Here is a 26,575-nt window from a genome sequence, read left to right on the forward strand (position 1 = left end):
AATATAAAATTAATTGTTTATTTACCAGTGCTGCTGCCTATGGTGACTATGTGAGAACTGAAACTTCTGAGGGAAGCCGTGTTGTTAAAATTGTGATTCCTTTTACTCAATGGTAACACGGATGATCTAGTCTGAAAGGGAAAGCAAGCTCTTAAGGTAATGTAGTCATTGAAACCTCAACACACAACACTCCCTGTTTCTCATTCCCTGAAAAATATTACATTAAAATCCCTTCAAACACCCATGTTCAAATCTCCATTTGTCAACAGACAAGTCCAAGGATACTCTAAACTAAGGCATTTAAGTCACTTCACATGATAATTGTCCAGAAGTTTCCTACAGGAAAACCTCATCTTTGACAACTTTGAAGATAACCATCTCACCACTCAAGACAATGGCCAACAACCATCCAGCAAGTCCTTGAGTTAGAAGCTTTCTCGGCTTCTGGAGATTGTCTGTGTCAATATAAAACTCAGTTTCAGACTGACCCCTGGTGCCCTGACCCTTACAAACACTAAAGGTTTTGTTTGACTCAACTTCAAGCTGTTCATCTGTTAGTAAGTAATGCTCACCCGAAAACACATTCATGATGAGAGCTTTCTAAAAGACCAGCATGGGCTTCCCTTCCTATAATCATAACAGTCGTGATAGCCTGAGACATGTTACTGCTACTTGGCAATTTGGGGGGTGGTAGATATTTAGTGCCTGGAGCTGTCACATAGCAGGGAAAACCCCACATTGGGATGAGGGAAGTGATGTCTCAGTACAATCCGACTTAAGCTGATTATACCATTTACATTTGATTTCAATACCTTATTAAAAAACAATGCAATGAAGGAGGAAATTTAAAAATACACACCGATACTCTAATCTTCTTTTGCCTAAAGTTGTTAGTGCAGTGTGTTAAAGTCAGCTAGGTATCACTGCCAATCAGTCAAGGCTTGTGCTAGCAGGTTCTGGGCAGAAAGACTACCTCCATCATCACCATCAATTAATATCTGTTGGCTGTTGCATCCAGCACTGAGAGGCTCGTGGTATACAAGGGTCACCCAAACAGCTGAATTCCATTCTTACTCATTTCCTGGATCTCCACCTCACAGATAAGAATTAAGATGATCCCAATCAAAGAAAAGTAGCTCAGGAATGCAAACCTTTTTCTGAACCAAGAACTGTCAGCAAATCTCAAATATCAGAGCAGCTCTGGTTGACTGAAAAGTGTCCCTATATCTGGGCCAAGAAGGATTTCTAGGCCCATAAGCTAATCTGTCTGGCCCTGCAGTTTATGTGGCCAAAGGAGCTGCTCTTGAGAAAACTCATAAGAAACGTCCAGACCCACCATGTCAGTGTGTCAGATCAGCTGAGATTGGCGGAATGCTAACTGCACTCCAGGTGACGTGGATAAATAGCCCCATTGTTTTCACAGCACTGGACTCCGCCTAAAGAAACCCTAGACCTTGGACCAGGTTGCTGGGTGGTGTGGGGGAGGACTGCTGACAGTTCAAATGCCAGCTCTTGGAGCCACTGTCTATAGTGTAAACTGAAAGAGAAGCAGTTACTTAGAAAAACGTCAGCAAGAAGGCCTGCTCACTTTAACAAAGGAAAAAAAAAAATTTTTTTTCACTTATATAAAAAGGCATTTATATATGGTGGTCATTGCCGGGAGTAAGCTTATGTTCTTGGTTCAGATAACAAAACACATCATCTGGGCACATAGACCTCACAATCAAACTTGTTCTTGGCACACGGGGGGAATTTTTGTGGCTGTTTTTCAATTGTCTCCCCAAGAACATGAATGTTTGGAAATGTACTAAAAATGCACGTGACAAGATTCTAAACCATATTATACATAAAATTAACCTAAATCAACAACCTTTTGCACTCATATATAGTCAAAACTCTTCTTCTAGGTAACGAGACGTGAGCGAAAGGATCAATATTTCTTTGGCCTTGCTGTTTGTCAGTGTTTGTCAAAAGCCATACAACAATACGGATACAAAACAGGCAATTACTTACATTTGGAAGAGAAAAATTTGAAGGGTTGCATTCTTCATATTTGATGCTAAAACCGCCTCTTGTTTCAAGCAATGTGTAAGCATTATAGCATGGAGGTTGAGAGCATAAATTCTGAGCCAGACTGCCTGGGTTCAAGTCCCAGCTGACTCTTAACTGTGGACTTGGGGCAAGTTACTTAAGAGCTCCGTGCCTCAGTTTCCCCATATGAAAAATGGTGCCACCCACAGTAACTACCTCCTGGGGCTGGTGTGAAGATTAAATGGGCAACACCTGCTTAGAACTGAGCCTATTACATGGTGAACATTCATTAAGAGAAAACTATCATTTGTTTTATAATGATTATTAAGCTCATTGCAATAAAGGTACACAATATCCAAAATGGAGGTGAATTACTAAACAGCCAGATATGGTGAAATATATCCATTAACATTACATATTTCATTTCAGGTAATATTTATACAAGCAAGATTTTTGTCTTAAGGCCTCTGAGATAAAAGCTCAAGGAGGTGGGTCTGTTAACTGTCAGCTTTCTGCCTGGTTATCACTTGACATTTTCAACCCTGCCCTGTATTTATTGTGTCACACAAGGACACTAACCTAGGAAATGACACAGAAAGGGGTAATTGTAGTAGACATGATTCATATGATAGTTGGTACGAAGTTCAGGCTAGTTTAAAGATTCCTGCGTGAAGGCAAAAAAGTAATGGAAGCCATTCATTTCAGTCATGGTACCCTAACCAAAAAAAGATTTGAAGGGAGAAAAAAAAAAAAAAGAGAGAGAGTTACCTATCATGAGCAGCAGTGCTGATTATCCAAAGACATGAACCATGTCTAGAATTCATGCTGACTTCTCAGCTTAAATATGAGAGAACACTGAAGCTAATTATCTCCTTTCCTCCTGTGATAGGGGATTTCTCAGTGTAGGAGATTATTAACTGAAACTTCAACTTACTCACTGAGAAGGTGCAGAGAAAAAACAGAGTCTGCTTGGTGAGGGAGCAGCTATCCTAGGGAAGGACAATAGACTTCTACCCTCAGTCATTCCTGCATTCATTCATTCACTCACGAGGGGTCTTGCCCCTTATCTCCTTCCACGCCCACACAAACCCCCACCAGTCACGTCTCATGGCTTACAGGGCCTCAGGGAGCCCATGCTCTCTCACCGCTATGCTTCTGAGGATGTCCCTCTCCATGTGCATGCCACTCCCCAGCACCTACAACTAAGACCAAGGAAAAGCCCCTCCTTCCCAGCAAACCCCTTCCTACACGCCTCCTCTCCATGGAAGGTGCTTATTCCCTGCTGGATAAATTAATGAATCAGCACCATTTACCACATGAATTAGCAGGATAAATAATCAGTGGGAAAATTGGGGAACATTTTCAATTTAGCAAAAAAAAAAAAAAAAAGATTTCAAAATGAAATCTAGGGTACTTTCAACAAGATCCAAAATGAAATCAAATGTTAAGGCTTGATAGTCCCATAGACAAACTCTTCACTAGAGTTAGAGAATCATCTCTGGTCTCTCTCAACAAGTTGATAAAGAAACGCAAGGAAGCCTACCCAGGTTGCTAGAAATGATTGCATATGTGAAAGGTTTGTATGGAGTCCAGCAGGGAGTTGAATGAGCTAAACTAAGTCTCTTTATTCTAATTATCCTGCTCCTGGCAGAGGAATGCAAAAGGAAGGGGGAGGTCTCAGATTCAGAGGTGGGTGATTACCTCCCCCACTCCCCTAGGCTGCATCAGCTCCAGAGTTGGACATGAAGTTTCTCTCCGGGGCCCACTTATGCCACTGAGTCCTTGCCACCTGCAGTATTGCTGCGGTCCAGGCCTGTTACTGAGGGCAGAGTCACTGGGCACTGGACACTCACCAAAGACGAGGAGGATGGGAGGGGCTGAAGAATTAAGAAAACAGTGTGTTGGAAGGTAACCAACAGAATTGTGACACAGGTCCAATGTGTCTTTAGGCCCTCTGCCACTTCACCTCTGCCTTGCGCCTCAAAAAAAATATATATATATATTTTTTTCCTTATATATATATATTTTCCTAATCTCCCCAGCTTCCTCCACCAAAGTGGTCCACAAAGGAGCCTGTCCTCCCCTCCCACCAAATGAATCCTCTTGGGTGCCATCCCCAGAGCAACCAGATTAAACCAGTCTGTGCCACTATGATTAAATGTCCCTGTCATCTTCCACGTGGCACTTCATTTTAATAGAGGCTTTCTAGAAACAAACTTGAGAACCAAGGAATTTACGACACTGAACGCTTCAGGCCCCTTGGAGCATGACAACAAAGGCGTGCAGAAGGCAGGCGGGGCTTTCTGGGCCCTGGGACCCACACCAGCATATCAGTTACCTTCTCCTCTCAGGAGTGGGCCACCGCGACACACAGCCCGGAGCCAAGGAGAATGCTGGGTTTTCACTCCTTCGGGCAAGGCCAGTTGGGCATTGCACAACCCGTACAACCACTCATACAGTCATGTCTCTGTGGTCCCTGAGGCTTCCCTCTCTATTTACAGAGCACGGGCTACCATCAGTCAAGAAGAGATTTCTCAATTTTTAGTCCTCCCACAATAGAGATAAATACTTGGCGTCTCAAAAGCACTTTAGCTATGGGGACACATTCGTGATCACCAGCTACTAAGAGGCATAAGTCTCACAATGTCTCCCAGTCCACAGGATTTTTTTTTACATTTTTTTTTTTGCCATGAGAATTTAAGCACAGAAATCAGAGCAGTGGAAGGAAAGCAGATGGCACTTGAGTCCCATGTGCTTTGAAAAATAACGCAGAGGCACTTGAACTTGCGCATCGGGATTGCTGAAGGTGCTTGTTAACATGGTAGATCTTTGATCCCACCACAGGATGCTCATCTCACAGGTCTAGAATGGAGCCGAGAAATCTGCATTTTTTTATTGGTACACACCCCCCCCCCGCCCCTAGGCTTGTTAAACCAGTCATCACGGATTACTCTTGAGAAGCACTGAGACAGTGCATGCAAACCACTTAACATAAAACCTGGCATGTTACGAAGTGCTCAATACTTACTAGCTGTAATTATTAAGAGTTGGAATTGATCCCAACCTCATATACTCTATTCAGACCTAACCTTGGTTAAGTGAAAATTGCACATGGGCCTGGCGGCGTGATAGCAAGCCAGGAGCTAGTTTAGTGCAAGGAAAGAGAAATGAGAAGAGGGATATGGGACAGAGATAGCCTAATTTGTGTGCTTCTAGTGATCTATTAGCCTTTGACGAAAACTCTTGAGCCTCAATTACCTGCCCTCACCATTCCACAGTATCAACAGCTCTGAAAAGACAACATGGCAATGTTTGAAACAATCGTCTACGAACCAGAAGTTCCCAAAGTAAAAACACTCAAAATATTGACATTTTCATTTTTCTGCCCCAAAGAAAGCAATACAAGCTTATTTGTTTTGTAAGACAAAGCAGGGCCCAAGTAAACAGGGCATTTTTAAATGGTTGAGTCCACCAACTTTAGCACAATATAGGAGAAGTAAATCCCCAACCTGACTGGCTGCTGTGCTTCTGTGAGTCTTGGCTAATTTCCTCTGCAATGATGTGGGTCCTCCACAGATGGTTGGAGCTAACTGTGTCTACTTACCACTTGGAATCACTCCTGACAGTAAATAGGATGGCCCTTCAGGAAATCTTCTATTTAGTTTGCATGCTCCTGAGTATAGGACAAAGCTCTGTTGTTTAAGAACGTAAATAACAAAAGCTTTGTTCTTCCAAACCAAGAGGGAAATTGTAGAACCATCCAAAATCCTTGGTCTTAAATTGCATCAGGATAACAAGAATGAAATATTATTTTAGGTTACCCAACAGCCTCAGTCACTCACTCTCCTCTCCTGCCTTCAGAAAAAAAGACTCAATATGGCCTTTTTCTGACAGACGGCAGCCTTAGGAAAAAACTGTTCCACATATTTGGAAGTAGGGCTCTTCCTGCCTTTAAATCAATGGAAGCTATTCAAAGCCCTCTTAGCTTTCTCTCTGAATCATGGGCATAGGAACACAGCTGTTTGTACTCATACAATTAAAGTAAAATAGAAACCATGTGAAAAAAAAAAAATCAAAGTATTTTCTTATACCATCCCAGGTTCTTGACATGTGTTTCACTGCCTGATTCCCTCAGTAACCTCTAAAAGGCTGATACGTATTATTATTCCCATTTTTACCAAGAGAGGTTAAATAAGCTTCCCTAAGGACACGGAGATGGTAAGTGGCAGAATTGGAAGTTAAACAAGAAAGAAAGTAAAAGTAGCCTCAAATCCTACCAGTTAAGATTTAAGTGAAAAACCTCCCATATTTCTATTCATATAATTGTATACAAATGTGATCATTTTATTTTAGAATCTGCTTTGTGTCATTAAATAATTGTCTACACCGTACGTAAAGCTCTTTATCATCATTTTTATTGACTGCACAGAACTTCCCGGAAGGTGCTTACCATAATTGACTAAGCCAGATCCCAACTAATGAACATCAAAATTATTTCTAGTTTTCCCTATGAATATGCTTTTGCATATTTAAAAAACTAAAAAAACTTATTTTTACATTCAAGTAGTTATCCCCTTAGGGTAGGTCCTAAACTGAGAATTGTTGGGCAAAGAGATGATACAGTTTACATTTCGGTGCATATCTCCCAACTACCCTCCAAAAGGTTGCATCGGGTAGCTGCATGAGTGTGTACATCTCCTCACATCACGGGCGCACCAGGTTTAACCAACCATTTACATTTCTGCCAAAATGACAAAGGGAAATGATAGCATTTTTATTTTTATTTGCGCGTCTTTCATTATTAGAGAAAGTTAGACATTTGTTCCTATGTACTGGTCATTTGCAATTCTTCCAGGAATTAATTATCCCTATCCTATTTCTGCTTTACTAGAGTCTGACTCCAAACATTCATTCTATTAGAGTCTGACTCCAAAATTCATTGCAAAGGCTTTCTCCTGCCTATTGTTGCTTTCTCATTGTCTGTGCGGGTGTATCGGAGACTTTGATCTATAGCCAAGAAAACTTCAGCCACATATTGCCAGGGTGATTAGTCAAGTCCCATAAAACATGTTCCAAGAAGAAAACCTGGTTAATTCTGAAGAAGAGAAAGCCATAAACTTCTCCTCGGTTGTCTGCTTCAGAAATAGGTCAACCCCTGACTTTATCAGCAGCTGTTTATCTTATAAGAAACAATGATCCATTCAAACTTAATGTTCTTTTGCACAGAGAAATTTGGATAATGGAAGAGGGGTCAAGAACAGTTGAAAGGAACATCCCCAGAACCAGGGGCTGGGAGGGAGGGAAGAAAAATACACACACACTTCTGTGCCCCAGGCAGAGGCAGACCACAGATTCACAGATTGTTTGTGCTGAGATCCAGGTTAGAGATGGCCTCACTCCAAGGAAACCGAGGCCCCCAGACATAAAGTGACTTGCTGCAATCAACTGACAAATGGCAGTCCCTTGCCCCCCTGAGCAGAGCTCATCCTACTAGGGGACACTGGCCACAAGTAAAGCACAGCTAAGTTGAGTCCCCAGAGCTGAAAAACTGATTCTGCCTCCCAAAGTGCCAGGATCATGGTGAAAGGCATATGTGACAAAAGCACTCTTACCCCAGGCCCAGGAACTTATGCCCAGAGGGCCTGGACCAGATGCCTGGCCGGCCTCGTAGCTGCTAGGTCTGGGCAGAGTTCTGACTGGCTGTGGCTGGAGACTACACAGATGATGTTAGGCTGCCCTCTTGTTCCTCTACTCAAGAATATGACCAAATCCAAACAGCAAAACGGGGCTGATGACAGCTCTTGTAGTAGCCAGGTGTTTTTTTTTTTAAACAAATATCTCTTGTATGATTACCTTAGTTTGTTCAATTTCGTCTGCTCGGATTCAGCCAAATCCAGACTCTGTGTCGAACAGAATCGAGCCTGGCCATATAGTGGTCCTATCCTCCCAGACGGGCTTCTGCCTCAGCCCAGCAGAGACCCAAATGTGATCAAAATGTCTGACAGGAGAACTGGACAAGGACTACCCTCTCCCATCTCACGTGCAGAAAAACGCAAGGGTCAGTGCGTGGCCCCGCATTCATTCCGCCAAGGTGATCAAAGGCAAGCACTCAGCCAGCTGTCCAGTGGCATAGCTCCTTCTCTATATGGTCCCATCATGAAGCTCTTACCAAACCCAAATCATGGCCTGTATTCCACCCAACACAGATCCTTGGTGAGGCCTAGAAAGACAGCCTCCTCCAGCTTTTCTCAGTTTGAAAGCATTTTTCTTAACTCTTTAGACATTCTGTGGCCTAACAGAATCAATAGTTCCCCTTGAGCCATAAAGAACAACTGGATGAGCATATTTCGGGAAATGGCCTAGGATTCAATAGCAATGATTGTTTTGCGCCAGGAGATGCACCTTGAATTATGTTATTTAATCCTCACAACGACTTCCCAAGGTGGGTCTTTTTATCTGTTCTTGAAACAAAGAAACAGAGGAAACAATAAGAAACAGCTCATTTCTGGACTCAGGTGATTCTTCTGCAGAATTTTGTGAACTTTCATTTTGACTTTCAGCAGTTCTTCCAAAAGATCAAGAGGAAAGGACACAGGAGTCTGCCCCGAATGTTAACCTGTCCTGAAGGTTGATTCCTGGCTGCTGGACCAACCAGCTCCCCTCAGTTTCCTCCCTGGAAAAAAAAGCTATCTCATGCTGATGGCCTTCTTTGGGAATAGGATGTTTCCCACAAGAGAAAATTCTTTCCAAAACTTAGTGCTTATTTTAGGAGAGTTGAGTGGATTCCCAGCCATCTTTCACACAGGAAGTCTGATACCCCCAAATCAAGGATACACTCTTCAAGTAAGTTTCAACAGCCCTCTTGGTCATTAAAGACTCAAAAAATAAACAAAGAACCAGACAGGGGAAGCTATGTTGGTTCAGAACATTTGTGAACACATGAATTTTTCAGCAGAAATTTGCTAATCCCTCTGGTATATTTCTCTCATCATCTCCTTTGAGGTTTTCCTATCAACTCCCAGGGTTCCTGGGGGCTTTATTTGCTGACTCTGAAGTTTGGACTAATGCAACTGGTTTTTGTTTCCTGAAATATTCATTCAATTTAGATTAGCATATTTGCTTCTTTTCTTTTTTCTCCAAAAAAGATCCAAAAGAAACTAATACCTGATTCCAAGGGTGGAAGCGATATCACTTGGAACTATTTAACATTTAGTTATAATACACCTTACATAATACTACACTGGGGAATATACCTAATTCCACAGAGTATCCAAAATGGTATCTGATTCAGTACTAAGCTCCTGCAAGGAACTCAATAAATACACATTAATTTATATTCATCAGGATAATAATGGTAGTAAGAACATGCATCTACAAAGAACTTTTCTATTCTCAAAACACATCCACAAATGTCATTATAAATGAACTTCAAAATCTCACGGAGGACTGAGAAGGGGCTTTTGTTCATACATATGAAGGTTTCTATCCTGGCTTTGCCACTTCTTAGCTGTGTGACCTTAGGCAGGTTCCTGAAGGGATCTGAGCCTCGTCTTTCTCAACTGTAAAACATGAGTGATAATTATTCCTTCCTTGCAGAGTTGATGAGAAATTTAAAGATAACATATGGCAAAGGCACAGCAGAGTACCTGACACATGGCAGGCATTTAGAAATGGAAATTATTATTATTATAAAGCAGGACTGATATAATTATTCCCTTTTAACAGTTGAGGGAATTGAGACCAAAAGAGATTAAATAATTAGGCCAGAGCGAGGACCAGAACCCTAGCAGGTCTTCAACTCGCCAAAGGAAAGAGTTCTCTACTCTGTTTCAAAACCTGAAGTGTGAAAAGTAGAATTATTGCCAAAACATGGGTGTTGATCTCTAAATCTTGAAAATAGTTGATCCGTGCTTTCAGCAGCATAGAAGGCAATTAAATTAAAAGTCTGTCTCCATGTCAGCATTCTCAAAGGAAGAAAGATTTAATCTCTTTTCTCATTTGGATATGAGAAAATTTTCTAAGGATTTGATGAGTTTTATCTTTGATTATCACGCATATCTTTTTCTAACTTTCTTTCAAAAATTTACTAATCTTGACACTTTGGTTTGGGTCACCTGCCCTTCAACTAAAGTTAATATAATTTGTGAACAAAACAGACCCCAAAGTAGAGAAGCTTGCCAACTTCAGAATGCAAGGAGGTGCAAGGAGTTCACCTTATTGAATTATCTTTTCAAATATGTAGCTCATCACGCCAAAGCAGTAATAAAGGTCATTTTAGGACCTTTGTGGCCTCTGACACATGTGACAGGCAGAACTTTTTTTTTTTTTTTTTTTTTAATTTATTTATGGCTGTGTTGGGTCTTCGTTTCTGTGCGAGGGCTTTCTCTAGTTGTGGCAAGTGGGGGCCACTCTTCATCGCGGTGCGCGGGCCTCTCACTATCGCGGCCTCTGTTATTGCGGAGCACAGGCTCCAGACGCGCAGGCTCAGCAGTTGTGGCTCACGGGCCTAGTCGTTCCTCGGCATGTGGGATCTTCCCAGACCAGGGCTCGAACCCGCGTCCCTTGCATTGGCAGGCAGACTCTCAACCACTGCGCCACCAGGGAAGCCCCAGGCAGAACTTTTTGGTCTGCACTTTTTCAGTTCTAGAACTGGTCAGTTCTAGAATATGGTTGGGATGTCTTCTTCTTCTTAGAACTTCTTTCTAATAAGTTACTACATTCAGCATTATTGACAGTAATGTGAGACCTGCCTCCTAAGTTTGGGAAGTTTTCAGAACCTTACAACAGGATCAAAAATCGATGGTGCCCTCCACAGCAAGCCTACCTAAGCTTTTGTGAAATCGCTGAAATAGGCTACTAAAGTTGAGTATCGTTCACACGTCCATGTCTTTTTAATGATGTAGCTAGAATGTTGAGTACAGATGGCCAGACTATTATCAATATAAACCCTAGTGAAGAAAAATGAAGAGAGTTAGAGAATCCAGGACACTCCCTCATCTACTACCTGGTAGAAAACAAGTGAAAACATGGCATGATCTATAGACAGCACATTCTACCTGTTCAAAGAACACCAACGTTGTAAATATTTGACACTCTGTCCAGTGTGTAACTTAGCCAACAACTGTTCCAGTTTGTTAGTAAATTCTCCTTCCATTTTATTCTTGACTATATTTTCTTTGCCTTTCTTTTGTTCTTTTGCTTTTTTATCTCCGCATTTCTTTGTTATTCCTCACATGTATTTCTATTCCCACCTTTATCCCACTCTTCTTTATTACCTGAAAGTGCTTTCAGAAGAATCAAGTGCTATAGAAATGTAAAGTTGTTATATCATTATTACTCTTACCATCTTTATTATTTATGTCAAGACATTTTTAAAGGTCTTTTGCATTCTCACTATTGTATCAACAACTTGTTCCTCTAGCCTTTTTCTTATCTGGTCTTCCACACATATTTCAGAATATGGCACATAAATATTAATAATAGAAGCAAAGTTGAATAGCTTTATGTTACCTTTTTTTAATTTGGAAGTATCCAGTGAGTTAGGGGACACTTGTTGTACACCATCTGCAGACACAATTATTGTACCCAAGCTATACAGGAAATTCCAAAGATACAAAAGACATGTTTCTTGACCTTAGAGCTTTGAGCCTAGTCAAAGTGACAAGCCACACAATGAGCAACTTAAGGGGACATCTATAACATGTGCAGATAACTAGAGTTCAAGCAGAGGACCAAGTTTGAGTTGACCAGGTAGAAACCCATGTAAGGTTTTCCTAAGGTGAATTTCAAGAGGGAGGAAAGAAATGAGAAGTCTAGGGGAATAAGGGCATTCTATCTGACCCACCACCAAAGTTATTGAATCATTTTCTATAGCCTTTTTCAGTCTTCTAGGGACTATCCAGTTTTATGATTCCTTTCATATTTCTGTTCTTAATACATTACAAAAGCTACTTTGGAACTTGAGAAAGCTCTAATATGTCTTACTTTATACAGTGCACTCTTGTTTGTTTGTTGTTTTACTTCCATGACCTTGCATGTTGATTTGATATAACTACAGCCTGCTTCTCTAGTTCTTTCAAGTTTTTCAGGTCTTTTTAGGTCTGTATTTTTAGCATGACATATGAAGGGCAGGATTTTTTTTAAAAGCAGTTCTGTGGTATCTGCTGTTTGCGGTACGTGGCACAGCCCAGCAGCCTTGAGACTTTATCCCAGCCCTCATCAAGGCTCTGTATTGTCCCTCAGGCAGTTTCATTCTCTCTGCAAAAAAAGATGAGGTTACAAAACAGCCTCTTCCACACTTAAATGGGGACGCCAAAGCAAAATGCTCTAAATACAGTCTGAATCTATTAGACGGTTGATCAGCTTCAATAAGCTCCAAACCTGGAACGAAATTGTTTCCACCATATTTTCCAAAGGGCTGCATCTTCTTTTTCAAATTTATTTGACATTAGACTTGATGTAGTGACTTTTACTTAAAATTAACATTCATCATGGTAAGCAAAAAAGGGGGAGCACTTTTAAACAAGAAGCCAGACTCCCAGTACCACAAGAGTTCTTATTTAACTGTTTTCTTACTACCAGACAGGTTATGAAACACAGACTGCCAAGAGGAGAGCTCGCCTAAACCTGCCCTCCCCAATCAACAGCATAAAATGCTCATCTGTCTGCTAGTAGGAAACATACATTTTGTTCCACAACATTTGCAATGTCAAATTCAAATGTCTAAATGGAATTAATATAAATCTTGCATGTGTGCAAAGATGTGCTTGACTGGTCATCCCTGAAAGCTAACATTTCTTGTGAAGGGGGTGTTTATAACTAGAAGGAGGAAGAGGAAGGAAGTGCAGTAAGATGGCATAGAAAGGTGAGATTGAGGCAGCAGGAATAAAGATCAACTTTTTCACATGATTGCCAAAGGCCAGTAGTGGCAAGGGTCACCTATGGCATTAGCATTGTTCCTCAACCTCCATGCATAACAGGGCTCTCTCCCTGATGCTTTGGCACATTTAGGAATCTCGTGTAATTTGCCTGCTTGTTTCCAACCAAGTAAATTTCATACAGTCCAATTTTCACCCAGCTGACTTTAGGTTTTAAGAAAAAAACATTAAAGTAAAGCATTTGTCTCCCTATCCTTTCTCTACCCAACTCTGTCTTTAGATTGAAGGATGAAGAGCTGTCAACCCCAGGAAGCATGTTAAGGTACATTTTTCTCTGCTAGGGGACACTGAGTGCTCCATAATACCACCATGGGGTTTGCACACTGCCAGCCAGTGTCGCATTTTCCTGATTCTTTTCATCATAGGTTTGATTTATCAGGCAAATTTCCAAGGCCCACTGCTGTTGGACCTACAATGGAGCCAACTTCAAAGCCAGACATTAGATTTATGGAAATAAAATAAGCACAGGACTTCAATTACAAATATCTACTTTGAATTCCAATTTGCACATACAAATCTTCATCCTATAAATTCTAGCCTTGATTTTTGACTCAGAGAGTCTCCTGGTTTGGTCCTGGGCTCCTTCCTTGAGGTAGGTGTCATTTTAATTCAACCCTGTATTCACACTTTTCTAAATCGAGTTCTATCATCTTTTCTAATAAATGTATCTCTTTGCTAGTTGAAAGGCTTTTGGAGCGGTTGAAAGTCACCCTTTCTGGCTCCAAAGCAGCCTGGCAGCAGCTGCACAACCCACAGAGCCAACCCAGTTTGCATCATCTTCACCAAATCTTCACGTCCAAGTATGGATGTGAGCCTGCTGGTATCAGAGTGGATTAGGAAATTCCCATCCTATGCATACAGTCTGGACACAGGTCTGACCTGAACTTCACATACATGCACATGTTCTCGTACATATGTACGCACACAAGCACACACATGCACACATGTGAGAACACATGCACACCTGTGGACACCTGCTTCTGATATAGTGGGAAAATACTTGTGAAACCCCAAAAGTGATAAAAATACAAAAATTAACACAAAAGTACTACCAAGGCTCTGAGGTTTGGAAGAGACTGTTCCATGGATGCTTCTAACTTCCAAAAGGAAAAAGCGGGGTAAAGAAACAAGGGTCAGGTGAATATCTGAAACTGAACAGTACAAACAGTACAAATAGAGAAGAGGAGAAAAAGGCTAAGGCTGCCAAAGAAAAGCAGCCAGAATTTAAATTTTATTTTAAAGATCAGTGAAAGAACAAAAAAAAGAAGAGGAGAGAGGCAAGAATTGGAAAGGGGGCTGAGTACAAAGGTTTAAGCTGAAATGTCACCATGGGAAGAAAAGGGGCCTGTAAATTGAACAAATGTGAAATAACTGAGTTTCCATTTGGACTTTCAGCCAAAACCGGTGATGAGACATTTTGAAATGTAGACACTAAGAGAAACAGACAGGATTTCCCTTAGGTAAATCAAAGTTCAAGTGTGACAAAACATTAACATTTTTTCTGATTATAAAAATATATAGTCATTTAGAGAACTTGAAAAATACAAAAAATAAGGAAAAGAAACACCTATTACCAAGAGATAACCTCTGTTAATATATGTTCTTCTGGTCATGTATATACAACTCATGATCACACCATATATGCTGTGATTTTTTTCACATAGTATCTTGCCATAGACAGTTTTCATTATATTAAGTCATCATAATATAATCAACAACTTTTAAACATTTATTTTGATTCTTAGTTTGTATATTCTGAAGAATAATGCATCATAGATAGTATTTTTTCCTGAGTTTCTAATTACTTCCTTAGAATAGAATTGTTAAATAGAAGGTTAAATTTGGTACCTGGTTCAAAAGGTGCCATATGTCTTTTTAGAAATTTTGTACTAATTTACACTGCCACAGGTAGGTTTATTTCGCCACACCCTAGTCAACAATTAGCATCTTCTTAACATAAAAATCCTCTACTAAATTGATAGGAGTGCAAAATACAATGCCAAAGGCACTATTAACCCTTATTCAGTTTACCATCTATGGTACAAAGTAAACTTCTGAATATGCATAGAAGTTCGTATACTTTTTCAGTATCATGAACTCCTTTGAGAATCAGCTGAAATCTATGAAACTCTTTCTATAAAAATGCTCAAATATAGCAGGGACTTCCCTGGTGGTCCAGTGGTTAAGAATCTGCCTTCCATGGGCTTCCCTGGTGGCGCAGTGGTTGAGAATCTGCCTGCCAATGCAGGGGACACGGGTTCGAGCCCTGGTCTGGGAAGATCCCACATGCCGTAGAGCAACTGGGACCGTGAGCCACAACTACTGAGCCTGCGCGTCTGGAGCCTGTGCTCTGCAACAACAGAGGCCGCGATAGTGAGAGGCCCGCACACTGCGATGAAGAGTGGCCCCCGCTCGCCGCAACTAGAGAAAGCCCTCACACAGAAACGAAGACCCAACACAGCCAAAAATAAATAAATAAATTTATTAAAAAAAAAAAAAGAATCTGCCTTCCAGTGCAGGGGAAGCGGGTTCGATCCCTGGTCGGGGAACTAAGATCCCACATACCACGGGGCAACTAAGCCTGTGCGTCGCAACTAGAGAGCCTGCACGCCTCAACAAAAGATCCCGCATGCCACAACTAAGACCCGACACAGCCAAAAATAAATAAATTTTTAAAAAATGCTCAAATACAGTAAAATAGGCCTCTAGGAGCTCATCTTTGAACAGCCTCAGACTCACTTCTAAACATCAGACCTAAGTGGAATTTCTGGAACATGAGTTCACTTGTAAGCCTAAACCCAATAATTCACTTAAGCACATAGAACAAACATGGTTTAGTGGGAAAGGACTCAACTTGAGCTGTGGGACTTGGTTTCTGGCTCTAGCTCTTCATCTAAACATGCTTAGGTCCTTATCACATACCAAGCCTCTGTAAATCCATGGAGCTCTAAGATAAGGTCGCCCTTCACTGGCATGTTGCAGAGATATCTGCTCTGTGGACAGTCCATGGTTATTTTCTGTATCTAGGCATGTTCAGAACATCAAGAAACCCAATATCTGACTCTACGTGATGTCTGCTACATGAATACAAATAAATGTCAATACTGTTGATTGCACAATTCCCATTGCCTTCCATGGTAGATTGGGAGTTCCCTTGCAGCACAAACTGGGTCTAACTCAACTGTGCCTCACTTATTTAATACATTCCCCAGTAAATGTCTATGAAAATAAACCAATCTAAACAAAAGAGAAAATAGTGTCTTCCAAAATTAAATAACAGTAGTTACATTTTTGGGGGTTGACTGTAATTCTACAAAATGTTTAAACATGCATATTCACTGGTCATCTTTTCAGCTTAAACAAATGTTTTATACTGTTGATTCTTGTTATTCATAGTAGTTATGTTCTGTAAAGTCACTGGAAACCCTGAATTAGTGAATAGTGAACAATTATTCCTAGGGGGAAAATAGGTGAGGTTCTTGTGACCCTCTGGTCATAACATCTTCATCAACCAATCAATACATGATCTTATCTTATGTGTTTCTGTTTAAAGACATCTTATTTAATATATATATTGTTGGTTCATTAGCACTGAAAACACAGCCAATAGCACTATAACTCAGGCCTGAATAAAGCTCATCTAACACACATATTTCTTCTGCAAGGCATATTACAGCCTCCTTGTATTTCAGAACACTAGACAGCAATTCAGCACTATATTTGTGGGTCATTTTACACAGTAAAATCATCATCAAAAAGCACAAAAATGCAAAAAAAAAATGGAGCATTAAATATATCAAGAAAAGGTTATTTACAGTATGAGAGCTGAAACAAGAAGGCAGAGCCTCACCTTGTTGGAGACTCAATAAATGCTTACGGTATTAGTCAAGGTTCTCCACAGAAACAGGATCAATAGCAGATCCTGGTTATAATAGGAGATATTATAAGGAATTGGTTCATGCAATTATGAAGGCTGAAAAGCCCCACAATCTGCTGTCTGTAAGCCAGAGGCCCAGGAAGCCAGTGGTATAGTTCTGAGAACTGGAGAGCCAGTGGTGTAAGTCCCAGCAAAGGACAGAAGACTGATGTTTCAGCTCAAGCAGTCAAGCAGAGTCAATTCTCTCTTCCTCCACCTTTTTGTTCTACTCAGGCCTCAACAGACTGGGTAGTGGCCACCCTCACTGTGGAAAGCAGTCTGCTTTACTCAGTCTACCAATTCCAATGCTCATCTTATCTGGAAACACCCTCACAAACACACCCAGAAATAATGTTTAGCCAAATATCTGGGCACCCTGCAGTCCAGTAAAGTTGGCGCACAAAATTAACCATCACATGTGTTATAAGAATACAGAATTTATGAAATGCCATTGACTTACATGTTCACCAAGTATGTATCTTCATAAACTCCAAAAAAGAAAGCAGTAAGTTATTTTAAGTTATTTATTTCATAAGGCACCATTCTCCTACCAGATATCATCTGCCAATACCATATACTGTTCTATGAACAAAGATAGCAGCAATATTATACTATATAAGGTAAAGAATTAATAATAATAACAATAATGAATGCCACATAAATCATGATACTAACTCATTTCTCACTTCACTTTTTTTTGAATTTTTAAAAATTTTTTTTATACAGCAGGTTCTTATTAGTTATCCATTTTATACACATCAGTGTATACGTCAATCCTAATCGCCCAATTCATCCCACCACCACCCCCAGCCCCCACCACTTTCCCCCCTTGGTGTCCATACATTTGTTCTCTACATCTGTGCCTCTATTTCTGCCTTGAAAACTGGTTCATCTGTACCATTTTTCTAGATTCCACATATATGTGTTAGTATATGATATTTGTTTTTCTCTTCCTGACTTACTTCACTCTGTATGACAATCTCTAGGTCCATCTACGTCTCTACAAATGACTCAATTTCGTTCCTTTTTATGGCTGAGTAATATTCCATTGTATATATGTATGACTTCTGCTTTATCCATTTGTCTGGCGATGGGCATTTAGGTTGCTTCCAGGACCTGGCTATTGTAAATAGTGCTGCAATGAACATTGGGGTGCATGTGTCTTTTTGAATTATGGTTTTCTCTGGGTATATGCCCAGTAGTGGGATTGCTGGAACATATGGTAATTCTATTTTTAGTTTTTTAAGGAAACTCCAGACTGTTCTCCATAGTGGATGTATCAATTTACATTCCCACCAACAGTGCAAGAGGGTTCCCTCTTCTCCACACCCTCTCCAACATTTGTTGTTTGTATATTTTCTGATGATGCCCATTCTAAGTGGTATGAGGTGATACCTCACTGTAGTTTTGATTTACATTTCTCTAATAATTAGTGATGTTGAGCATCCTTTCATGTGTTTGTTGTCAATCTGTATATCTTCTTTGGAGAAATGTCTATTTAGGTCTTCTGCCCATTTCTGGATGTTTTTTTAATATTGAGCTGCATGAGCTGTTTATATATTTTGGAGATTAATCCTTTGTCCATTGATTCGTTTGAAAATATTTTCTCCCATTCTGAGGGTTGTCCTTTCGTCTTGTTTATGGTTTCCTTTGCTGTGCAAAAGCTTTGAAGTTTCATTAGGTCCCATTTGTTTATTTTTGTTTTTATTCCCATTACTCTAGGAGGTGGATCAAAAAAGATCTTGCTGTGACTGATGTCAAAGAGTGTTCTTCTTATGTTTTCCTCTAAGAGTTTTATAGTGTCCAGTCTTACATTTAGGTCTCGAATCCATTTTGAGTTTATTTTTGTGTATGGTGTTAGGGAGTCTTCTAATTTCATTCTTTTACATGTAGCTGTCCAGTTTTCCCAGCACCACTTATTGAAGAGACTGTCTTTTCTCCATCGTATATCCTTGCCTCCTTTGTCATAGATTAGTTGACCATAGATGCATGGGTTTATCTCTGGGCTTTCTATCTTGTTCCATTGATCTATGTTTCTGTTTTTGTGCCAGTACCATATTGTCTTGATTACTGTAGCTTTGTAGTATAGTCTGAAGTCAGGGAGTCTGATTCCTCCAGCTCCGTTTTTTTCCCTCAAGACTGCTTTAGCTATTCGGGGTCTTTTGTGTCTCCATACAAATTTTAAGATTTTTTGTTCTAGTTCTGTAAAAAATGTCATTGGTAATTTGATAGGGATTGCATTGAATCTGTAGATTGCTTTGGGTAATATAGTCATTTTCACAATATTGATTCTTCCAATCCAAGAACATGGTATATCTCTCCATCTGTTGGTATCATCTTTAATTTCTTTCATCATTGTCTTATAGTTTTCTTCATACAGGTCTTTTGTCTCCCTGGGTAGGTTTATTCCTAGGTATTTTATTCTTTTTGTTGCAGTGGTAAATGGGAGTGTTTCCTTAATTTCTCTTTCAGATTTTTCATCATTAGTGTATAGGAATGCAAGAGATTTCTGTGCATTAATTTTGTATCCTGCAACTTTACTAAATTCATTGATTAGCTCTAATAGTTTTCTGGTGGCATCTTTAGGATTCTCTATGTATAGTATCATATCTGCAAACAGTGACGGTTTTACTTCTTCTTTTCCAATTTGTATTCCTTTTATTTCTTTTTCTTCTCTGATTGCCATGACTAGGACTTCCAAAACTGTGTTGAATAATAGCGGTGAGAGTGGACATCCTTGTCTTGTTCCTGATCTTAGAGGAAATGCTTTCAGTTTTTCACCATTGAGAGTGATGTTTGCTGTGGGTTTGTTGTATATGGCCTTTATTATGTTGAGGTAGGTTCCCTCTATGCCCACTTTCTGGAGAGATTTTATCGTAAATTGCTGTTGAATTTTGTCAGAAGCTTTTTCTGCATCTGCTGAGATGATCATATGGTTTTTATTCTTCAGTTTGTTAATATGGTGTATCACCTTGATTGATTTGCGTATATTGAAGAATCCTTGCATCCCTGGGATAAATCCCACTTGATCATGGTGTATGATCCTTTTAATGTGTTGTTGGATTCTATTTGCTAGTATTTTGTTGAGGATTTTTGCATCTATATTCATCAGTGATATTGGTCTGTAATTTTCTTTTTTTGTAGTATCTTTGTCTGGTTTTGGTATCAGGGCGATGGTGGCCTCAGAGAATGAGTTTGGGAGTGTTCCTTCCTCTGAAATTTTCTGGAAGAGTTTGAGAAGGATGGGTGTTAGCTCTTCTCTACATGTTTGATAGAATTCACCTGTGAAGCCATCTGGTCCTGGACTTTTGTTTGTTGGAAGATTTTTAATCACAGTTTCAATTTCAGTGCTTGTGACTGGTCTGTTCATATTTTCTATTTCCTCCTGGTTCAGTCTTGGAAGGTTATACCTTTCTGAGAATTTGTCCATTTCTTCCAGGTCGTCCATTTTATTGGCATAGAGTTCCTTGTAGTAGTCTCTCAGGATGCTTTGTATTTCTGTGGTGTCTGTTGTAACTTCTCCTTTTTCATTTCTAATTTTATTGATTTGAGTCCTCTCCCTCTTTTTCTTGATGAGTCTGGCTAATGGTTTATCAATTTTGTTTATCTTCTCAAAGAACCAGCTTTTAGTTTTATTGATCTTTGCTACTGTAAAACTCATATTCTTAAGTGCTACATTATATTGTAGTGGATTTTAGTATAGGAAAAAATATTTTGAAAGTAAGAGTTTAGTTCATTGTTCAAGCACAATATTAATGCCAAAAGAAGTTAATATTGTAGCCAAAATACTTTTCGAGGTGAAGAAATGTCATAAGTAAATACACAATCATAGACACAATATGCTCAGTAAGGAGGCGTCACATTTAGCTATTTTTCCAACAAGTGATATCCAAAAATGAAAATATTCAGTGAGACACAGCTAACCAACAGCCATGTAAAATAAAATTGTAAATGATCAGGAATGCTAATTCAAGGCAGACCCATGTGGACTGACATCATAAATAAAAAGGATATGACAGGGAGGGGGAAGGGTAAGCTGGGACGAAGTGAGAGAGTGGCATGGACATATATACACTACCAAATGTAAATCAGATAGCTAGTGGGAAGCAGCTGCATAGCACAAAGAGATCAGCTCCGTGCTTTGTGACCACCTAGAGGAGTGGGATAGGGAGGGTGGGAGGGAGACGCAAGAGGGAGGGGATATGGGGATATATGTATATGTAGAGCTGATTCACTTTGTTATACAGCAGAAACTAACACAACATTGTAAAGCAATTTTACTCCAATAAAGATGTTAAAAATAAATAAATAAAACTTTTTTAAAAAGAAAAGGATATGGAATAGTATTATGGGTGTTTCTTACAAAATGAGCTACTCTGTGACTGTGAAAGTGATTTGAGCAAGACATATGCATATGCACTTTTGCAAAATTCCATAAAAAATAGAGCTATGAATTCATAGATGCATTTTTATTTAGTCTTTGGGTTTAAAGTTTGCATGCCTAGTATTATTTCTACCTATCCAGATAAGATCTGGATGACAATGAAAGCAGAAAGCAGTGGGATATCTTCAAAATGCTGGAAAAAAATAACCGTCGGCCTAAAATTCTATACCCAGTAAAAATATCTTTCAGAAACAAAGGCTAAGTAAAGATAGACTCTGAAAAACAAAAACCAACAGATTCCTCAGCAGCAGGCATGTTCTCAGTGAAACATTACAGGTACTCTTCAGGGAGAAAGGAAGTGTTCACAAATGAAGGATTGAGAGAAAAAAAATGAAGAGCCCAGAAAAGGGGTTATATGTGGGTAAATCTAAATGCATACCTAATGTATTCAATAATAATTTATTCCATAATAATGTCCTGAGAAGTTTAAATATAGATACGAAATTAGAACACTTAAACAAGAGCACACTGTAAGTTAGGAGCAGGGGACTGAAATTAGAGTATCTTAATTTCTGTGAATTGTCCAGGAAATGGCAAAAGTATTCGTTTATCTTAGGCTTCAATAAGTAAGTGATGCACGTGATAATTTTTGTTAACCACCAAAAGTATAGAAAGGGATGTATAACTAGCAAGCCAACAGATGAGGAAAGGTGGATAAAAATACTAATTTTTTAAAACTTCAAACAAAAAGAAAGTAAAAGGGGGACAGAAAGATGGCACAAATGGGGGGCAAGTATTAAGATGATAGATTTAAACCCAACTGTATCAATAATTACATGAAACATAAACAGATTAAATATGTCAATTAAAAGACAAAATTGCTAGACTGGATTAAACAAAAACTGTATGTGTTTATAAGAGATTCCTTAAATTTAAGAATATTGGAAAGATTGAAGGTGGAAAATGAGGAAAAGTCACTATGCAAAAACTATCCCAAAACAAAGCTGAGGTAGCCATATTCATATCAGACAAGATAGATTTTAAGAGAATAAGACTTAGCTGAGAGAAAGGAATTTTTCATAATGATAGAGTTCAATTTGCAAAGAAGATGTAACAGTTCTACATGTGATTAATAGCTTCAAGATATTTAATGTAAAAATCGGCAGAATTAAAAGAAAAAATGGTAAATCCACAAATCATGATGAGACATTTTCACATACCCTTCTTGTAACAGATGTAATAAACAGAAAAATAATTAGCAATTACAGAGAAAATATGAAAAGCATGATTCAAAAACTTTATTTAATTAACTTATATAGAACACAACCCTTATAACAGCAGAATATACACAGCTGGCTCTGCAAATGGCAGGTATGGAGGGCCTTCTGTGTACTATGCCACTTTACCTAAGGGACCTGAGCATCCACAGATTTTGTTATCTGTTGGGGGTCCTGGAACCAATCTCCCCACGGATACCAAGAAACTACTGTATTCTTTTTTAAGTGACTAAAGCAGAAGTCAATAACAAAAAGATAACTAGAAAATCCCCATATATTTGGAAATTAAGTAATATACTTATAAAGAACACATAGGTCAAAGAAAACTTCAGTGGACATTCAAAAATATTTTGAATTAAATAAAAATGAAAATCCTACAAAGGAAAATTCATTAAATAGTTAAACTTGATATTTGAGGAATATTTATATGTAGATATTAGGTGAGGGGAAAAAAAGCTTAAAAAAATCAATTATCTTGGTTCTATGTCAAGAAGATATACAAGAATAGCAAATTAAACCAAAAGAAAAGGAAGGAAATGATAAAAGAATAAAATTAATGGGAAAAATTTTAATACAACAGAGAATATCAACCAAGCCAACAGATTGTTACTTGAGAAGACTGGTAAGATGGTAAAAAGAAATTTGATAACCTCCTGATAAGATGGATTAAAAAGGAAATAAGATAAGAAAAGAGACAAATAACAAATATCTACTCCTCAACTCATATTATGAGGCCAGCATAACCTTAATACCAAAACCTGACAAAGTTATTAAAAGAAAAGAAAGTTCAGGTCAGAGTCTCTCATATAATAAATGTAAAAATCTTAAATAAAATATTAATAAACTGAATCCAGTAATAATGTGGCACACCATAGCTGACTTCAGCTTACTCCAAGAACACAAGGTTGGTTTAACATTTTAAAATATCAGTTCAGTGTAGTTAACCAGACTAATAGAATGAAAGAGAAATCTCTATCATCTTAATAGACTGAGAAAAAGCATTTGATAAAATTTAACATCTATTAATCTAATAAAGAATATTTACAAAAACAAATTTTAAAACACCACACCAAACATCACTTTTAACACTGAAATGTTCAAAACTTTTCCTCTGAGATCAGTAAAAAGAAAAAGATATTTGCTATCCCCACTTCTATTTGACACTGTACTGGAAAGCCTAGCCAGGGTAATAAGACCAAAAAAAGGCATAGAATTAGAAAAGAGTAAGTAAAAATATCAATACTTTTAGACCACATGATTGTGTTATTCAAAAGAATCTATAAAGTATTTGAATTAATCAGGAAGGTTAACAAGTTCTGGATAGAAAAATCAATTGTTTTTCTGATATGAGCAACAGAGATTGAAATTTACAAAATAATATAACTTGCAACAGCATCAAAAATACCAAATACACAGAAATACATCTAACAAAAGATGTACAAAACTGCTATTGAGGGTAATTTTTCTTTGTATCAATATTGCACTGTCTTAATTACTGTGCTTTATAAGTATTAATATCTGAGAGTAAGTCTTACTCTTTGTTCTTTTTCTTTAGAGCTCTATTGACTATTCTTAGCTAACTTAGCTAACTTTATTTCCATATAAAATTTTAAATAAGAATGTGAACCTCCATTAAGAAAATAAAGACTGCTGGCATTTTGATTGTGATATTATTGACCTCTTTATGGAAGAACTGACATCATTATGACATATAGATATCTATGTAAAATCTTTCCATCCATGAGCACAGGATAGTCCTCCATTTATTTAGATCTTCCTTAATTTCTCTCATAAATGTTTCCTAAATTTCGGGGGAATTAAGGGAGAATAGTTATTAGGAAAGAGTATAAGGGAAAGGAGGAATTATGTTTTGCAGATAACATGACAGTTCTTGACCTGCATTTCCCTTTTTGTTTGTTTAAGATAAGAAGAAAATCCCTGAAAATGTAACAGATGGCCACAATCCTCTTTCATGTATGATATGTGGATAACATATAAGAGCTCAAAAGGCAACTGCTGGGTGGTACTCCAGATCAATTTTCCCAAATTGCAGGCTATGTGTTTAGTGGGTTACAAACAGCCATATTTTCAATCAGATAGAAATCATCAACGTGAATCTTGCACGGTAAGATTAAGCATCATTTCAAGATTTTTACTTTTGCTTAAGTTATACACACACACATATCCACACACACAAATATATGTATGTGTATATAGAGCCTGTGATGTAAAATCTGTTTATTCTTGTTGATTGCAGTCAAAAATATTTGAAAAACCATGCTCTGGGAACTATTTTCCAACAGAATTCTAAGTGTCATTACATGTTATAACGCCTGGTACTTACTGTGGCAGGTATTTTGCGGCTGTGTCATTTTCGCTTTAGCTCAGACGTAAACCTTAGATTTGGGATTGCTACCTATGTGATAGAATAGAATTGAATGAAAGTTAATGGTGAAAACTGGAGGTTATGGATGAGTTAATTAGGGAAGAATATGAGAACAACAGTGAAATGCAGGTAGCCGGAGCCCAGCCGGAGCCTTTGAAAGAGGATGCTCAAGAACACTGAGCGTTAGCCCCCGGAGGATATCAGTGGCTCAGGGAACTTATTGGAAGGGGCACAAGGTGCTGCAGAGGCAGTGAGTGAAGATAAAGGACAGCTGTCTGAGAAGGCATTTCTCTGGGCCTCCTCCTGGCTCCCATCTCCTGGTCCCTTTCTTTTCTTTTCTTTCTTTCTTTTTTTTTTTTTTTACACTTTTCTTAGTGATTAGTGTTTTAATTATACAACAAATACATGTCCTCTTTTAACGAATTCTGATATTACAAACATGCACAAACTAAAAAAACAAACATTATCTCCTTCTCCCCTATTCCATTGTTCTTTCCTAGAATTAACCATTTTATTTTATTTTATTTTTATTTATTTTTTTATTGGGGTATAGCTGCTTTACAATATCCTGGTCCCTTTCTGAAAGCACCCCCAAGCTGTACTTTTGCTTTTTACTTGCTTTGGTCTCCCAGACTCTCCCTCAGTGGCTGAACTGTCACCATGTCTGGCTCTCCATCTTTTCCCTCAAGATTCACCCTAGCAATTTGTTCCCCCAGCTCTCTGGTTTAGGACCATCATCTCCCATAGGATGTCTCCCAGCCAACCTCAGCTGGGGTTTAAGCAAAAAAGATTGGGGTGTTAAGACATGAAACGGAGAGCAGCTTTAACCTGAACTCCTAGGCTTGTACTACCTCAACCAAAAGAATTGTCAACCAGAGGAAACATCTCCACATGGCACAGCAATTGGTGAAAGAGATAAGAATTACAGCAAAAAAATGATGATGATAATGAGAGTATTTGAGAGTATTTGTTGAGCATTGTTTTATGCCAGGCATTGTTCCAAGCATCTTACATGAATTAACTCATTAAATTTTCACAGTAACACTGAGTAGGTAATGTTTTCCCCATTTTGCAGGTGAGGTAAATGGGGCACAGAGTTTTTAAGCAACTAGCACATGGTCTCACAGCTATAAAGTTGTGGAGAACATAGAAAGAATAGAACTAAGAGTGAACTTGGAAGTAACCAAGAAGAAACAGAATATTGAGACAAAGTGGGACTCTGTGATTTTTCAGGGTAACTTTAGTTTGCCTTTTGTTAGTTCTACGAGTTCATACGCAGTCTAGGTAGATAGACGCTTGGACTCCAGCTGCCTTTGCCTGTCAACTTCTGTGTGGCATATGTGGAAGTGTCCAATGTCAATCTCAGAGAGGTTTTTTTTTTTTTTTTCCTTTAAGAAAGATACTGCTTTTATAGCTTCCTAACTGGGGTCCTCATAATGAAATGTTGAACAGTTTCTAGGGATTCACCAGGACACTAATCCAAAAAAACAAGAAGCCTTAGCATCAGCTGACTACAATTCATCCTACTGATTAGAGACAGGTCAGTCCCCTACCTAATTTTGGGAAACCCAGAAAAAAGACTGGTAGGCAGAAGGTATTTTGAAGATCAACAAAATAAACCATTTAACCCATGCAACCAAAATC

The 26,575-nt window shown here is 38.7% G+C and overlaps 1 protein-coding gene and 1 long non-coding RNA gene across 2 annotated transcripts in view; one reads left to right on the top strand and one right to left on the bottom strand.

Moving 5' to 3' along the window:
* The window catches only part of DEPDC1B (DEP domain containing 1B), a 278,101-nt gene that overhangs the window by 77,141 nt on the left and 174,385 nt on the right, over window positions 1-26,575 (bottom strand). The gene's annotated exons all lie outside the window — the stretch shown is intronic.
* Window positions 1-26,575, top strand: part of LOC309624413 — a 52,512-nt gene that overhangs the window by 1,702 nt on the left and 24,235 nt on the right. The window contains exons 2-3 of the long non-coding RNA XR_014241884.1: window positions 29-156; window positions 270-8,132. This is a non-coding gene — a long non-coding RNA (uncharacterized lncRNA). The remainder of the gene's footprint in view (window positions 1-28; window positions 157-269; window positions 8,133-26,575) is intronic.

Source organism: Balaenoptera borealis (genome assembly GCF_965194805.1).
Source record: "Balaenoptera borealis genome assembly, chromosome: 2".
NCBI classification, from domain to species: Eukaryota; Metazoa; Chordata; class Mammalia; order Artiodactyla; family Balaenopteridae; genus Balaenoptera; species Balaenoptera borealis.